The 17,500-nt window shown below is 47.3% G+C and overlaps 2 non-coding genes and 1 pseudogene across 2 annotated transcripts; all 3 read right to left on the reverse strand.

The window, feature by feature from the left end:
• Window positions 1-1,151, reverse strand: part of LOC132915793 (large subunit ribosomal RNA) — a 5,221-nt pseudogene extending 4,070 nt beyond the window's left edge.
• A 2,223-nt stretch (window positions 1,152-3,374) lies between these two features.
• On the reverse strand, window positions 3,375-3,529 carry LOC132915799 (5.8S ribosomal RNA). Its single transcript, XR_009659969.1, has one exon. It is a non-coding gene; the product is annotated as a 5.8S ribosomal RNA (ribosomal RNA).
• Window positions 3,530-9,948: 6,419 nt separating this feature from the next.
• Window positions 9,949-11,873, reverse strand: LOC132915784 (small subunit ribosomal RNA). Its single transcript, XR_009659958.1, has one exon. It is a non-coding gene; the product is annotated as a small subunit ribosomal RNA (ribosomal RNA).
• Window positions 11,874-17,500: the final 5,627 nt, after the last annotated feature.

Here is a 17,500-nt window from a genome sequence, read left to right on the forward strand (position 1 = left end):
CCTGACCAGGCATAGTTCACCATCTTTCGGGTCCCAACGTGTACGCTCTAGGTGCGCCTCTCCTCGCAATGAGAACGAGACGCCCCGGGAGTGCGGGGCCGCATAGTCGCGCGGCCCATCCTCCCTCTATCGACGCGAACGCCGATTTTCACTTTCATTTCGCCTTTAGGTTTCACAAGTCCCAATGACTCGCGTACATGTTAGACTCCTTGGTCCGTGTTTCAAGACGGGTCCTGAGAGTACCCAAAGCAATAGCGTCGCCGACCGGTAATCAGAGACTCGGCCAGTCCAAGAAATCCGCGCTGCTAACAGCTGCCCAGCCCCGAGCACGGAAACTAAAGTCCGTAGACTGCGGGAGCGAAGGCGATGCTTGCGGCGGTCCAGACGCACACACATTCGAGAATGGATTGGTTGCGGCCCGATACCGTTTTCACATACCGTCGCGCGGTCGGCCGGGTTACCGAGGGTCTGTCACGTGCGCCGAAGCGACGAGACAGGCGCCCGCTCGGACCGTAGACCGACGCGCAACGGGTCGCGACGTTCTACTAGGGGAGAAGTGCACGACTACGACGCCGGAACTCGCTCGAAAGAACCGACGGTGACGTGCCCTCGCCAATGGGACGCACGCGAACGTGGCCCACCCGGAGCATCGCACACCGACGATCACCGACGCCGTCGACGATGAATCTCCCCATTCGATCTTTTGGGTTTCTCAGGTTTACCCCTGAACGGTTTCACGTACTCTTGAACTCTCTCTTCAAAGTTCTTTTCAACTTTCCCTCACGGTACTTGTTCGCTATCGGTCTCGTGGTTGTATTTAGCCTTAGATGGAGTTTACCACCAACTTAGGGCTGCACTCTCAAGCAACCCGACTCTAAGGAGAGATCCTCCCGAAACGCGTTCCGGTCCCTACGGGCCTGGCACCCTCTGTGGGTACATGGCCCCATTCAAGATGGACTTGGACGCGGTTCGACGTCACGGGATAAACGGATCCTCCCGAACACCACATCTCCCAACGGCGGAACCGCGGGATTCAGTGCTGGGCTAATTCCTGTTCGCTCGCCGCTACTAAGGAAATCCTTGTTAGTTTCTTTTCCTCCGCTTAATAATATGCTTAAATTCAGCGGGTGATCTCGCCTGATCTGAGGTCGCTTCAACGTCACGCCACTAGGCGACAGAGTCTTCTCCCTTTGAAAAAGAAAAGAAAAACTCTGTACTAACGTTCGTGTCGTGTCCGGCTCTCTTCGAGAAAAGCAACGTGCGCGTTCGATAGATAGATAGATACCGGGAAAGCGGCAGAGAGGGTTTTTATTTTTTTTATCTCTCCGAGAATCGCCTCAAAGAGAAAAAAAAATAAAAAAAAAAGAAAAATTCGAATAGAAGGAGAACTCTATATATATTATTAGAGTATCATCGGAGAATCGTTTTATGCATCTCTCCAAAGTGCCACTTCGTTCGTCGCATCGAAAGACTCTCGCGAGACATCCGTTCCCGCGTCCGGTTCTTTAACGCCCGTCCTCTGTGTATCTCTTGTATCTCGATATATACGCACCACGATGTCGGAAGTACGTATATCTCCCTCGGCCGTTTCTCTAATTTTCGACTAATTCCAGAGCGGTTCCTTGTTCTCGCCTGTTACTGCTGGCACAGAGATCGAACACGCGACGGAGACACTTTTCGTGCCCGTCGGTTTCTTTGCTCTGTACCAACGACGAAAACGCATGGGAACGCTCGCAACTGGAACGTCGAGCGAGAGCGTACACCTTGGGGTGGTTTAAGAGCATTCTCGGGGACTGGACGACCGGCGCGACGGTTAGGATGCGCGGTCCAGCGATATAGACGACGAAGAGACATGGGATGACCAACGATCTCTTTTCACACTCTCTCTCTAAAATATATACTCTCGGAGCGACGAAATCGCTTCAAAGCAAAAAAAAATCACACGCGCGTAACGTCGTACGTACACGCGCGTGTATACCTCGTCTCTTCGATCTCGAGTCTTTCTCGAGCCTCTCCAAAGGGGATCGTTCTCTTCCTCTTGCGCGATCTCTCCGTGCGTGTCAGAGCGATTCCTTCTCGCAGGACGACGAAGACGACCGTCGGCGACGAGAGATCGAACAACTTCGTAACGGACTCGCGTGCGCATCTACCATCGGGTACGGAAACGCTGCGCCATCACCTTGAGCTTTCGTCCAATAACCCACGCGAGAAACCGATCATAGACACACGCTAGATACGCACAAGCTTTTTTTATAATAAGATTCCGACGAACGTGGCTTTGGGCCAGGTGCGCAGGCAGAGAGATACGCGACGACGGGGAAGAATTCGTCCCGATACAAGTACGCGTACTCTCCGATCTCCGGCGCAACGCTGGGGATCATATCTCCCTAAGTCATCAGCGTTCGAAGAATCTCGCTTGTGCGTTCCCGGATCTACGGAAACTCGTTGTGTCGTGAGTTAAAAGATTTACCGGCACAGAGGATGATAAACGCAACGACGACCCATCGATGCGACGGTCCTCGTTGTCTTCTCTCTCGTCTCGATCGTCTCGCGCCTGCAGAATACTACTCTGCCGCACGAACAGACGGAGTGGGCATTCGATCCCTGGGGCTGTACGAGCAAAGCGTCTCGAGAAAGGAGACGGTGATTTTGCTTCTTTCGAAGGTTTCGTTACGCCACCAAGATTTTAGAGGTTTGGGTAATATCTTGGTTCTCTCTTCTCTCCTCTCTCCACTAGAGTCACACAGCCAGTAAAAATCTTTGCTGCTGCTTTCTCTCAGTCTCGCCAAAGAAAAATTCATTTAAGACGACGTCGGGGGCGCGGACCTTCGTGCGAAGACCGACAAAACGTGACAGAGGCTGATACAAAAACAAAAAAAAATCGGCCACGAGGAAAACTTGTGCGTATGATTCGATAACCGCGTGTCGACAACGACGACGGGGTTCTCTCCGCTCTTGTTCGTATCCTTCTTCTTGCACTTCGTCCGACTCTGAAACGTTCTAACGCGAACGACGGCGGGTTGTCAAGGCAAGAAGGGACAGAGAGAGACAGAGGTAGGTTGTGCACGAGTCTCCCGTGAACACGATAGATCTTGTATATTTGTATCGAGAGCGTGCCGACGATTTGCCACACGGCTTTCGACACGACCGCGACGAACGCCGACGAACGTCCAACAATCGCTCGTACGTCGCCGTACGTACGCCTCGACTGCTTTTTTATTTCGTATCCTTCGCTTGGGCGCGCTCGTCCACCGACTCTGAAACGTTCTAAGACGAACGACGGCGGGATGTCGACGAGGCGGCAAGAAAGGACAGAGAAGAGACAGACCGAGGAGCAACGATACGCAACGCAAGCAGTCTTAGGTTTACGTGAGCAACCCTCAGCCAGGCGTGGTCCAGGAATTGTATCCGTGGACCGCAATGTGCGTTCGAAATGTCGATGTTCATGTGTCCTGCAGTTCACACGTTGACGCGCAATTAGCTGCGTTCTTCATCGACCCACGAGCCAAGTGATCCACCGTTCAGGGTAATCTTTTATGCATTTTGCCATTTTTGTGTATATGATACTCAATGTACTCTGTACTCGAATTCTCGGTTCCGAAGAAGCCGATATCCGACACGTCCGACCAACGGGAATCGGATCGGCGGAAGTCGCCGTAAGATCGACGACACGAATGTTCCGAAACGAAATCGGCGGACTGCGCGACGAAACACGCGCCCGCCGACCGGGCGTAAAGTTCTTTGAAACCGTCGAGATCGAGGCTCCGTTCGTCAGGAAACGACGGGGATGTACACCCGATTCTGAATCCTCTGTACAGCACAGCGATCTCGCGAAGAAACACGCAAGGTGGCTAGCCCATGGTATCTCAAGATACAGGGTGCGCCGTTAGAATTCGGACAGAATTCAATTTGTAGTTCCCACCATATTAGAATTCAGATGTTTGTGCTGATTGACTCTGAAGTTAGTTAAATATGTCAATAAGTCTTCTATAACCTCAAAATGACAGAACTCGTTAAGCAAAACCCGGAATACGATAGAAGAGCGGCGATTATAGAAAGTCTTCGCGCCGGGTGGATGCCAAAGTGAATCGGAGGAACGACCGTTGGCTGGCCCACAATCTCGAAGATGTTCCTGTTGTGGGCAAAACCAAATTTCCAGCAAGTGTTCACGTTTTGAGCGTTGTCTCAAGTGAGGGCGACGTCATGCCTCCGCACTTCTTCCAAAAAGGCGAAAGAATCACAAAGGAGGTTTATTTGGAGGTCCTGAAGACAGTAATAAAGCCGTGGATGGAAATTACGGCTTCTGGAAGGCCGTATTTATTTCAACAAGATGGCGCACCTGCTCACACAAGTCATCTTGTTCAAAATTGGCTCTCTGACAATGTGGACATGTTTTGGTCGAAAGATTTCTGGCCTCCTAACAGTCCCGACCTAAACCCATTGGACTATTACGTGTGGGGCGTTATCGAGAGACAAACTAATAAATGCAGGCACCCCAACGTCAACTCCCTACGAGCTGCTATCGAGTCAGAATTCGCGACAATTAAACGCGACCAGTTGAAGTCAGCGTGCTCGCGCTTTAGAGCAAGAATAGAGCAGGTCATAGAGGCAGAGGGTGGTTACATAGAATAAAAGTTCTCAGCAAGGACCCTTTAAATGAGATATAACAACATTTTCATGTGTTTTTGTGTATTGACTTAAATAAACAACTTTCTGCACAAAACTTCTTTTGTCCGGATTCTAACGGCGCACCCTGTATATGGATCGACGATAGATGCGTTCCTCTCGTCCGATTGTTCGCAGCGAAAAGCCGGCGAATCTCCGTCGTTCGGGCATAAAAAAAAAATGGGACGCGCGGTCGTCGTCGTAGTAGTCCTCGCGCGGTCGTTTCTTCCCAATATCCAGAAGCAGAGTTTGAAAAACTGTTGCGACGGCACGGGGCATTCGACTCACGACAACGAGGATACTACGGACGGCCGGCGTCCCCTCTGATTCAACACAATTTCTTCGTTCGTTCAGGCATAAAAAAAAAATGGGACGCGCGGTCGTCGTCGTAGTAGTCCTCGCGCGGTCGTTTCTTCCCAATATCCAGAAGCAGAGTTTGAAAAACTGTTGCGACGGCACGGGGCATTCGACTCACGACAACGAGGATACTACGGACGGCCGGCGTCCCCTCTGATTCAACACAATTTCTTCGTTCGTTCAGGCATAAAAAAAATGGGACGCGCGGTCGTCGCAGTAGTCCTCGCGCGGTCCTTTCTTCCCAATATCCAGAAGCAGAGTTTGAAAAACTGTTGCGACGGCACGGGGCATTCGAGACTCACGACAACGAGGATACTACGGACGGCCGGCGTCCCCTCTGAACGAACTTTGTTCGTTCGTTCAGGTATAAAAAAAAATGGGACGCGCGGTCGTCGCAGTAGTCCTCGCGCGGTCGTTTCTTCCCAATATCCAGAAGCAGAGTTTGAAAAACTGTTGCGACGGCACGGGGCATTCGACTCACGACAACGAGGAAATAGACGGCCGGCGTCCCCTCCGAACAAACTTTGGGGTCGTTCGGGTGTTAGAAAAATTCGATGGCACGCACGGTCTTCGTAGTTCTCGCGCTGTCGTTTCTTCCCAATATCCAGAAGCAGAGTTTGAAAAACTGTTGCGACGGCACGGGGCATACGACTCGCGACGAGGACATAGACTACCGGCGTCCCCTCTGAACAAACTTTGGTCGAGATCAGGTGTTAGAAAAATTCGATGGTACGCACGGTCGTCGTAGTTCTCGCGCTGTCGTTTCTTCCCAATATCCAGAAGCAGAGTTTGAAAAACTGTTGCGACGGCACGGGGCATACGACTCGCGACGAGGACATAGACTACCGGCGTCCCCTCCGAACAAACTTTGGTCGAGATTAGGTATAAAAAAAATTCGATGGGACGCGCACGGTCGTCCTCCTCGCGCGGTCGTTCTTCCCAATATCCAGAAGCAGAGTTTGAAAAACTGTTGCGACGGCACGGGGCATTCGAATCACGACAACGAGGAAATAGACGGCCGGCGGTCCCCTCCGAACGTACGGCGACCACGACGGCTAAAGCGCGAAAAATCGCGACGAAAAGGAACGCATCTCCGTTCAGGTGTGTGTGTGCGTTTAAAAAAAATTCGATAGGACGCACGGTCGTGCCGTAGTCCTCGCGCGGTCGTTTCTTCCCAATATCCAGAAGCAGAGTTTGAAAAACTGTTGCGACGGCACGGGGCATTCGACTCACGACAACGAGGATACTACGGACGGCCGGCGTCCCCTCTGAACGGGTCGACGAGACGATGGTAGATGAGACGAACTATAAAGTTCGGTTGTTCAGGCATAAAAAAAAAATGGGACGCTCGGTCGTCGTAGTTCTCGCGCGCTAGTCTTCTCTTCCCAATATCCAGAAGCAGAGTTTGAAAAACTGTTGCGACGGCACGGGGCATTCGAGACTCACGACAACGAGGATACTACGGACGGCCGGCGTCCCCTCTGCATCAACTTTGTTCTTTCGTTCAGGCATAAAAAAAAATGGGACGCTCGGTCGTCGTAGTTCTCGCGCGGTAGTCTTCTCATCCCAATATCCAGAAGCAGAGTTTGAAAAACTGTTGCGACGGAACGGGGCATTCGAGACTCACGACAACGAGGATACTACGGACGGCCGGCGTCCCCTCTGCATCAACTTTGTTCTTTCGTTCAGGCATAAAAAAAAATGGGACGCTCGGTCGTCGTAGTTCTCGCGCGCTAGTCTTCTCCTCCCAATATCCAGAAGCAGAGTTTGAAAAACTGTTGCGACGGCACGGGGCATTCGAGACTCACGACAACGAGGATACTACGGACGGCCGGCGTCCCCTCTGCATCAACTTTGTTCTTTCGTTCAGGCATAAAAAAAAAATGGGACGCTCGGTCGTCGTAGTCCTCGCGCGCGGTCTTCTTCTCTTCCCAATATCCAGAAGCAGAGTTTGAAAAACTGTTGCGACGGCACGGGGCATTAGAGACTCACGACAACGAGGACATAGACGGCCGGCGTCCCATCTGATACAACTTTGGTCGTTCAGGTGTTAGAAAAATTCGATGGCACGCACGGTCGTCGTAGTTCTCGCGCTGTCGTTTCTTCCCAATATCCAGAAGCAGAGTTTGAAAAACTGTTGCGACGGCACGGGGCATACGACTCGCGACGAGGACATAGACTACCGGCGTCCCCTCTGAACAGACTTTGGTCGATCAGGTGTTAGAAAAATTCGATGGTACGCACGGTCGTCGTAGTTCTCGCGCTGTCGTTTCTTCCCAATATCCAGAAGCAGAGTTTGAAAAACTGTTGCGACGGCACGGGGCATACGACTCGCGACGAGGACATAGACTACCGGCGTCCCCTCTGAACGAACTTGGTCGTTCAGGTATAAAAAAAAAATTCGATGGAACGCACGGTCGTCGTATCTCTCGCGCTGTCGTTTCTTCCCAATATCCAGAAGCAGAGTTTGAAAAACTGTTGCGACGGCACGGGGCATACGACTCGCGACGAGGAGATAGACTGCCGGCGTTCCCTCTGAACGAACTTTGGTCGATGAGGTGTTAGAAAAATTCGATGGTACGCACGGTCGTCGTAGTTCTCGCGCTGTCGTTTCTTCCCAATATCCAGAAGCAGAGTTTGAAAAACTGTTGCGACGGCACGGGGCATACGACTCGCGACGAGGACATAGACTACCGGCGTCCCCTCTGAACGAACTTGGTCGTTCAGGTATAAAAAAAAAATTCGATGGAACGCACGGTCGTCGTAGCTCTCGCGCTGTCGTTTCTTCCCAATATCCAGAAGCAGAGTTTGAAAAACTGTTGCGACGGCACGGGGCATACGACTCGCGACGAGGAGATAGACTGCCGGCGTTCCCTCTGAACGAACTTTGGTCGATGAGGTGTTAGAAAAATTCGATGGTACGCACGGTCGTCGTAGTTCTCGCGCTGTCGTTTCTTCCCAATATCCAGAAGCAGAGTTTGAAAAACTGTTGCGACGGCACGGGGCATACGACTCGCGACGAGGACATAGACTACCGGCGTCCCCTCTGAACGAACTTGGTCGTTCAGGTATAAAAAAAAAATTCGATGGAACGCACGGTCGTCGTAGCTCTCGCGCTGTCGTTTCTTCCCAATATCCAGAAGCAGAGTTTGAAAAACTGTTGCGACGGCACGGGGCATACGACTCGCGACGAGGAGATAGACTGCCGGCGTTCCCTCTGAACGAACTTTCGTCGATGAGGTGTTAGAAAAATTCGATGGGACGCACGGTCGTCGTAGCTCTCGCGCTGTCGTTTCTTCCCAATATCCAGAAGCAGAGTTTGAAAAACTGTTGCGACGGCACGGGGCATACGACTCGCGACGAGGAGATAGACTACCGGCGTCCCCTCTGAACAAACTTTGGTCGATCAGGTGTTAGAAAAAATTCGATGGGACGCACGGTCGTCGTAGTTCTCGCGCACATCGTTGCTTCTCAATATCGAGAAGCAGAGTTTGAAAAACTGTTACGACGGCATGGGGAATACGACCCAAGACGTGAACATAGACTACCGGCGTCCCCTCTGAACGAACTTTGGTCGATCAGGTGTTAGAAAAAATTCGATGGGACGCACGGTCGTCGTAGTTCTCGCGCTGTCGTTTCTTCCCAATATCCAGAAGCAGAGTTTGAAAAACTGTTGCGACGGCACGGGGCATACGACTCGCGACGAGGACATAGACTACCGGCGTCCCCTCTGAACGAACTTGGTCGTTCAGGTATAAAAAAAAAATTCGATGGAACGCACGGTCGTCGTATCTCTCGCGCTGTCGTTTCTTCCCAATATCCAGAAGCAGAGTTTGAAAAACTGTTGCGACGGCACGGGGCATACGACTCGCGACGAGGAGATAGACTGCCGGCGTTCCCTCTGATCGAACTTTGACTGTAAAAGTCTTTTCTCTCTACCATCACTCGCATATAATATATATATCTTTTCGGGCCAACATCCACTCTATGCGTTTTCTTTCCTGGTTACCCGATCCACGAGTACGATACGTACAACGTGGTTTCGTTTGCAGAACCACCTTCGTATATCGAACGCCGTTGAGACGAACGACAACGAAACGACACTCGAAGAGCACACGCCCTATGGGTAGGAAGCTCGCGCAGAGACTTCGTTCGATCCCAAAGAGGAGTCTTCGATATGTCCCGTTGCTAGGAGGAGACACAACGCAACACAGACCACGAAATATAGAAGAGGTTGGGTGTGAGCAAGATCTCTCCGACACGAGGCACTTTAGAGATTTTAGTTGTAATATTATTTGTTCGTTCGTTGGGTTTCCACAGTGCAAAGACGAAATACGAGATCGTGACGGCGGGTCTTTCTGTCTTACGACCTCACGCAGGCGCCTCGACCGGCATTTCTCCAATACACGTGGTTTCCACTTTAACTTTTCATTATATTGTATTATATTTGCCAAGTTCCCTTTTTCGTTATTATATATGTTCGTTATTATTGTTTGCCCCTTTTTGGTATTATTCGCAGACGGCGGGTCTTTCTGTCTTACGACCTCACGCAGGCGCCTCGAATAATTTTAGTTTAGTTTCATATATATAATATATATATGTGCATTTGTATTTGCATTTGCAGCATTGGTATATATATATCTCTTCATCCCGATGATCGAGAGAGAGTGCCACACCTTCTCTTCGTATAGTTCCGTAGAACCGGAGGAGTCTGTCTCCTCCTTGTAATTATTTTTGCTAACGGAGCAAGTGAGAGTCAACAGCCATAAGGAATATACTTGTCTCCGTAGCCAGTGTATTTGTCAAAGTATATAGCTTGTGAATACGTCGTATATACTTTACGGGTCGATACAGGAGGAGTACGGCTCCTGACCGACCCTCTCATCATGTGTTAAGTCAAATTCTTTGTGTTTATGGTTCTTTCGTTAATGATCCTTCCGCAGGTTCACCTACGGAAACCTTGTTACGACTTTTACTTCCTCTAAATGATCAAGTTTGGTCATCTTCCCGGTAACATCGGCAATGCTTATCACATTGGCCGCGCACCAGTCCGAAGACCTCACTAAATCATTCAATCGGTAGTAGCGACGGGCGGTGTGTACAAAGGGCAGGGACGTAATCAACGCGAGCTTATGACTCGCGCTTACTGGGAATTCCTCGTTCATGGGGAATAATTGCAAGCCCCAATCCCTAGCACGAAGGAGGTTCAGCGGGTTACCCGGGCCTTTCGGCCAGGGAAAACACGCTGATTCCTTCAGTGTAGCGCGCGTGCGGCCCAGAACATCTAAGGGCATCACAGACCTGTTATTGCTCAATCTCGTGCGGCTAGAAGCCGCCTGTTCCTCTAAGAAGATTTATTTGTACGTTGGTAGTAAAAACCCGCCGACCGAAGCCGGGGGCCTTCGAGATACCATAAGTTACGTCTATTTAGCAGGCTAGAGTCTCGTTCGTTATCGGAATTAACCAGACAAATCGCTCCACCAACTAAGAACGGCCATGCACCACCACCCACCGAATCAAGAAAGAGCTATCAATCTGTCAATCCTTCCGGTGTCTGGGCCTGGTGAGGTTTCCCGTGTTGAGTCAAATTAAGCCGCAGGCTCCACTCCTGGTGGTGCCCTTCCGTCAATTCCTTTAAGTTTCAGCTTTGCAACCATACTTCCCCCGGAACCCAAAAGCTTTGGTTTCCCGGAAGCTGCCCGCCGAGTCATCGGAGGAACTTCGGCGGATCGCTGGCTGGCATCGTTTATGGTTAGAACTAGGGCGGTATCTGATCGCCTTCGAACCTCTAACTTTCGTTCTTGATTAATGAAAACATTTTTGGCAAATGCTTTCGCTTCTGTCCGTCTTGCGACGATCCAAGAATTTCACCTCTAACGTCGCAATACGAATGCCCCCATCTGTCCCTATTAATCATTACCTCGGGGCTCCGAAAACCAACAAAATAGAACCGAGGTCCTATTCCATTATTCCATGCACACAGTATTCAGGCGAAGGTAGCCTGCTTTAAGCACTCTAATTTGTTCAAAGTAAACGTATCGGCCCACCTCGACACTCAGTGAAGAGCACCGCGATGGGATATTGGTTGGACCGCCCCGCGAGGAGCTAAGCCCACCGATAGGACGTACCACATAATGCCAGTTAAACACCGCGAGCGGTGAACCGACACTGTGGTACACAAATTCAACTACGAGCTTTTTAACCGCAACAACTTTAATATACGCTATTGGAGCTGGAATTACCGCGGCTGCTGGCACCAGACTTGCCCTCCAATTGGTCCTCGTTAAAGGATTTAAAGTGTACTCATTCCGATTACGGGGCCTCGGATGAGTCCCGTATCGTTATTTTTCGTCACTACCTCCCCGTGCCGGGAGTGGGTAATTTGCGCGCCTGCTGCCTTCCTTGGATGTGGTAGCTGTTTCTCAGGCTCCCTCTCCGGAATCGAACCCTGATTCCCCGTTACCCGTTACAACCATGGTAGGCGCAGAGCCTACCATCGACAGTTGATAAGGCAGACATTTGAAAGATGCGTCGTCGGTGCTAGATGACCGTACGATCAGCACAAAGTTATTCAGAGTCACCAAAACAAACGATGGACGGACGGACGAGCCATCCGCCACCGATTGGTTTTGATCTAATAAAAGCATTCCAACCATCTCTGGAAGGAATCTGTTTGCATGTATTAGCTCTAGAATTGCCACAGTTATCCAAGTAAAGTTAGGTTACTATCCAAGAAACCATAACTGATTTAATGAGCCATTCGCGGTTTCACCTTATTGCGGCATGTACTGAGACATGCATGGCTTAATCTTTGAGACAAGCATATGACTACTGGCAGGATCAACCAGGGATCTTACTTAGTAGTACTCTCCACATAATTTTATAAGTTCTCCGTGTCGTAGGTGGGACGTAACACCGTACGACGAGACTTATATTATATATACGTCTTGTGGATGTTCGACTTTATTCGTCGAACTCCACCGTGGCCGTTACGAAGGTCCCCCAAAACTCATCGAACGCCACTAAACACAACTTCGTATAGCTGCTTTTATTCTGCGTAACTTTCACAGCTTTTTATTCTCGTAACTTTTTATTAATACCATACTTTCACAGGATCTTGCTACTTAAGATTTGCTTTATTCCCTTTTTCGAATATACCCTGACGGTTTAAGCACGTAAACTGCGCGCTGGGCATACCGTCTTTCTTAAGAATATATTCGCTATACTTCCATAGAACACATCTTCCAAGAGAAACGCACAACCTAAGATAGGAAGCACGCTCTCCAGCCAATTTAATATGTGCCGGCCTTCTTACACTATAAAACGCTGCCGGCACAAAGCATATGAATCGATCGTCGCAGACGATCCAGCATGAATACGTACTCAGTTAGTCCAAGCGCAGTGCCCTAACTTATAAAGTTAGAGCGAACCCACGCAGGGCACCAGCTTCCCGACTAAGGGGAACCTTGCCACGATATTTGGTCATTACGTCCAGGACAGCGACCCGCGGCGCAGCAGTGTAGAGAAAGAACCAAGACAGAACGAAGGAACAGTCGAGAAATAGCGTAAAAGTACACTAAGACTCGAGGAGCGGTGACTGAATTCTCAACCGAGGCCGTAGAATAGCCACACGCCCAACGCTGTTCCGTCCGAACCGTCCGGCTCGACGTGTCTCTTATAGATACCAAGGCGGCGGCCGGCAGGTCGGCGCCGGCCGGGCTAGCGGCCGCGCGCTTACCGTGACAAACCTCCGTAGCAACGTCCAGTCGGACTTAGTCGCTGGAGCGCTCGGTCACTTCGAACAGGTAAAGTACCATTATAAAACATCCTATCGTGGAGATATTTTAACGCACGGCTAATTAATATATTTTAAACACGTTTTTATCAAAAAATTTAATTTTTTTTTTTTTTCAAAATCGCATCAGTAAACCACCAGTTTTAACGAACGCGGACAAAAACCACCTATTAACTCGATTAGAACGCTATAAAATAACGAGAAATATGCAAAAAAATATATACCTTGTAACGTTAATTAACGAAAAAATTGCAAAAATATCCCGGTCGTGTCACTTCGACGGACCCTATTTTTTTAAAAAATTCGATAAAAACGCTTAATCCAGTCGTATTTAATAGAGATATAACCGTTTCTGTAAAAATATTTATACCTTATAACGCTTTTTAACGAAATAACTCGAAAAAACCTTTTCGGACTTTTCGCGCGGCCGAAATTTTTCTAAGTCCCAACGTCCGGATCGAGTTTGCGACTAAGTTCCACGTCCCGGGTGTGTCGGTCCATTTTTTTTTTTCGTTCCCGCGATGAAATAAACGCTTAATCCCTACGTAGAATCGAATAATATTGCGATTTATGTAAAAATATTCGTACCTTATAACGCTTTTTACCGAAATAACTCGAAAAAACTTTTCGGTCGAAATTTTTCTAAGTTCCAACGTCCGGCTCGACTCTGCGGCTAAGTTCCACGTCCGAGGCGTGTTCGTTCTCATTTTTTTAAAACTTTTTCAGGATGAAATAAACGCTTAATCCCGACGTATTATGCGTTTCTATCGCCTTTTATGCAAAAATATCCATACCTTATAACGCTTTTTAACGAAATAACTCGAAAAAACTTTTCGGCCGAAATTTTTCTAAGTTCCAACGTCCGGCTCGACTCTGCGACTAAGTTCCACGTCCGAGGCGTGTTCGTTCTCATTTTTTTAAAACTTTTTCAGGATGAAATAAACGCTTAATCCCGACGTATTACGCGTTTCTATCGCCTTTTATGCAAAAATATCCATACCTTATAACGCTTTTTAGCGAAATAACTCGAAAAAACTTTTCGGCCGAAATTTTTCTAAGTTCCAACGTCCGGCTCGACTCTGCGGCTAAGTTCCACGTCCGAGGCGTGTTCGTTCTCGTTTTTTTAAAACTTTTTCAGGATGAAATAAACGCTTAATCCCGACGTATTACGCGTTTCTATCGCCTTTTATGCAAAAATATCCATACCTTATAACGCTTTTTACCGAAATAACTCGAAAAAACTTTTCGACTGAAAATTTTTCTAAGTCCCTACGTGCCGATGCCGCGCGAGACTAAGTCCGACGGTCCGAGTGGTCGCCGTACAAAATTTTTTTCTAAATGAATTGGAACAAAATAAACGTTTAATCCACACGTAGAATCGAATATTATTGCGATTTATGTAAGAAAATTCATACCTTATAACGCTTTTTAAGGAAATAACTCGAAAAAACCCTTGAAATGAAAATTTTTTTCTAAATGAATTGGAACAAAAAAAATGTTTAATCCACACGTAGAAACGAATATTATTGCGATTTATGTAAAAATATTTGTACCTTATAACGCTTTTTAAGGAAATAACTCGAAAAAACCGTTGAAATGAAAATTTTTTTCTAAATGAATTGGAACAAAATAAACGCTTAATCCACACGTAGAATCGAATATTATTACGATTTATGTAAAAAAATTCATACCTCGTAACGCTTTTTAACGAAATAACTCGAAAAAACCTTTTCGGACTTTTCGCGCGGCCGAAATTTTTCTAAGTTCCAACGTCCGGCTCGACTCTGCGACTAAGTTCCACGTCCGAGGCGTGTTCGTTCTCATTTTTTTAAAACTTTTTCAGGATGAAATAAACGCTTAATCCCGACGTATTACGCGTTTCTATCGCCTTTTATGCAAAAATATCCATACCTTATAACGCTTTTTACCGAAATAACTCGAAAAAACTTTTCGGCCGAAATTTTTCTAAGTTCCAACGTCCGGCTCGACTCTGCGGCTAAGTTCCACGTCCGAGGCGTGTTCGTTCTCGTTTTTTTAAAACTTTTTCAGGATGAAATAAACGCTTAATCCCGACGTATTATGCGTTTCTATCGCCTTTTATGCAAAAATATCCATACCTTATAACGCTTTTTACCGAAATAACTCGAAAAAACTTTTCGGCCGAAATTTTTCTAAGTTCCAACGTCCGGCTCGACTCTGCGGCTAAGTTCCACGTCCGAGGCGTGTTCGTTCTCATTTTTTTAAAACTTTTTCAGGATGAAATAAACGCTTAATCCCGACGTATTACGCGTTTCTATCGCCTTTTATGCAAAAATATCCATACCTTATAACGCTTTTTAGCGAAATAACTCGAAAAAACTTTTCGGCCGAAATTTTTCTAAGTTCCAACGTCCGGCTCGACTCTGCGACTAAGTTCCACGTCCGAGGCGTGTTCGTTCTCATTTTTTTAAAACTTTTTCAGGATGAAATAAACGCTTAATCCCGACGTATTACGCGTTTCTATCGCCTTTTATGCAAAAATATTCGTACCTTATAACGCTTTTTACCGAAATAACTCGAAAAAACTTTTCGACTGAAAATTTTTCTAAGTCCCTACGTGCCGATGCCGCGCGAGACTAAGTCCGACGGTCCGAGCGGTCGCCGTACAAAATTTTTTTTTAAACAAATTTGAACGAAAAAAACGTTTAATCCACACGTAGAATGGAATTATATGGCGATTTATGTAAAAATATTTGTGCCTTATAACGCTTTTTAAGGAAATAACTCGAAAAAACCCTTGGAGCGAAAATTTTTTTCTAAACAAATTTGAACGATAAAAACGTTTAATCCATACGTAAAACGTCTTAACATTCCTATTTATGTAAAAAAATCCATACCTCGTAACGCTTTTTAAGGAAATAACTCGAAAAAACTCTTTCACCGAAAATTTTTTTCTAAATAAATTTGAACGAAAAAATGCTTAATCCCGACGTAGAATGGTATAACATTGCGATTTATATAAAAATATGTGTACCTCATAACACTTTTTACGGAAATAACTCGAAATAACTTTTCCGTCTTTTCGCGCTGGTCGGAATTATTCTAAGTCCCTACGTGCCGGCCGGAACCTAGTCGAAGTGCCAGCCTCCCGGTCATGTTGGTCCGGCGGGTGAAATTTTTCAAAAAAATGAAAAGAAATCGTTACGTTCGCCTTCGTTTCGACGAGACATAACGATTTCTATAAAAATTTCAACACCTTATAACGCTATTTAACGAGATAAATCGAGTTGAACGTTTCCGTCTTTTCGCGCCGGCCGGAATTTTTCTAAGTCCCTACGTGCCGGCTGGAACCTAGTCGAAGTGCCAGCCTTCCGGTCATGTTGGTCCGGCGGGAGAAATTTTTCAAAAAAATAAAAAGAAATCGTTACGTTCGCCTTCGTTTCGACGAGACATAACGATTTCTATAAAAATTTCAATACCTTATAACGCTATTTAACGAGATAAATCGAGTTGAACGTTCCGGTCTTTTCGAACCGGCCGAAATTTTTCTAAGTCCCTACGTGCCGATGCCGCGCGAGACTAAGTTCGGCGGTTCGATTGGTCGCCGTACACAATTTTTTTTTAAATGAATTGGAACAAAATAAACGTTTAATCCACGCGTAGAATCGAATTATATGGCGATTTATGTAAAAATATTTGTGCTTTATACCGCTTTTTAAGGAAATAACTCGAAAAAACCCTTGAAATGAAAATTTTTTTCTAAACAAATAGGAACGAAAAAAACGCTTAATCCCGACGTAGAATGGTATAATATTGCGATTTGTGTAAAAATATTTGTACCTTATAACGCTTTTTACCGAAATAACTCGAAAAAACCCTTGAAATGAAAATTTTTTTCTAAACGAATTGGAACGAAAAAAACGCTTAATCCCGACGTAGAATGATATAATATCGCGATTCGTGTAAAAATATTTGCACTTTATACCGCTTTTTAACGAAATAACTCGAAAAAACCGTTGAAATGAAAATTTTTTTCTAAACATATTTGAACGAAAAAAACGCTTAATCCCGACGTAGAATGATATAATATCGCGATTCGTGTAAAAATATTTGCACTTTATACCGCTTTTTTAGGAAATAACTCGAAATAACTTTTCGGTGTTTCCGCACTCGTCGAATATTTTCAAAGTCCCTGCGTTGGACGGAGGCAAGCGGCAGGCTCTCGCGCGTCGCTCGCTCGCTCCGCTCGCTCGAAAAAAAAACTAGACCGACCCAAAACCAATCTCTCTTTCGCGTTCGTTCCTCGATATTCGCGGCATCGGTTTTGGGTTGGGCTAGTCTTTCCTCGAGCGAGCGGAGCGAGCGAGCGAGCGAGCGAGCGTGCGCGCGCGCGCACAGGGCGTCTCGGTGCTGGGCGTACCTTTATAATATCGAGTCTACTCCGTCGCTGGCCCGCGATAGGGGGGCTGGGGGGGCAGCGCGCCGTTCCATTGTCATCGCTGCAGCGGCGTGTTGCCTTCTTCAGGCGCGCACGTTCAAGTGCAGCGGCGTGTTGCCTTTTTCAGGCGCACACGTTCAAGTCCAGCGGCGTATTGCTTTCTCGAGCGCACGCTTACAAGTCCAGCGGCGTATTGCTTTTCTATTTTAATTTAAAAAAAAACGCCGCCAAGTCCAGCGGCGTATTGCTTTTCGTCTTTAAAGCAA

Source organism: Bombus pascuorum, unplaced genomic scaffold, assembly GCF_905332965.1.
Source record: "Bombus pascuorum unplaced genomic scaffold, iyBomPasc1.1, whole genome shotgun sequence".
Lineage (NCBI taxonomy): Eukaryota > Metazoa > Arthropoda > Insecta > Hymenoptera > Apidae > Bombus > Bombus pascuorum.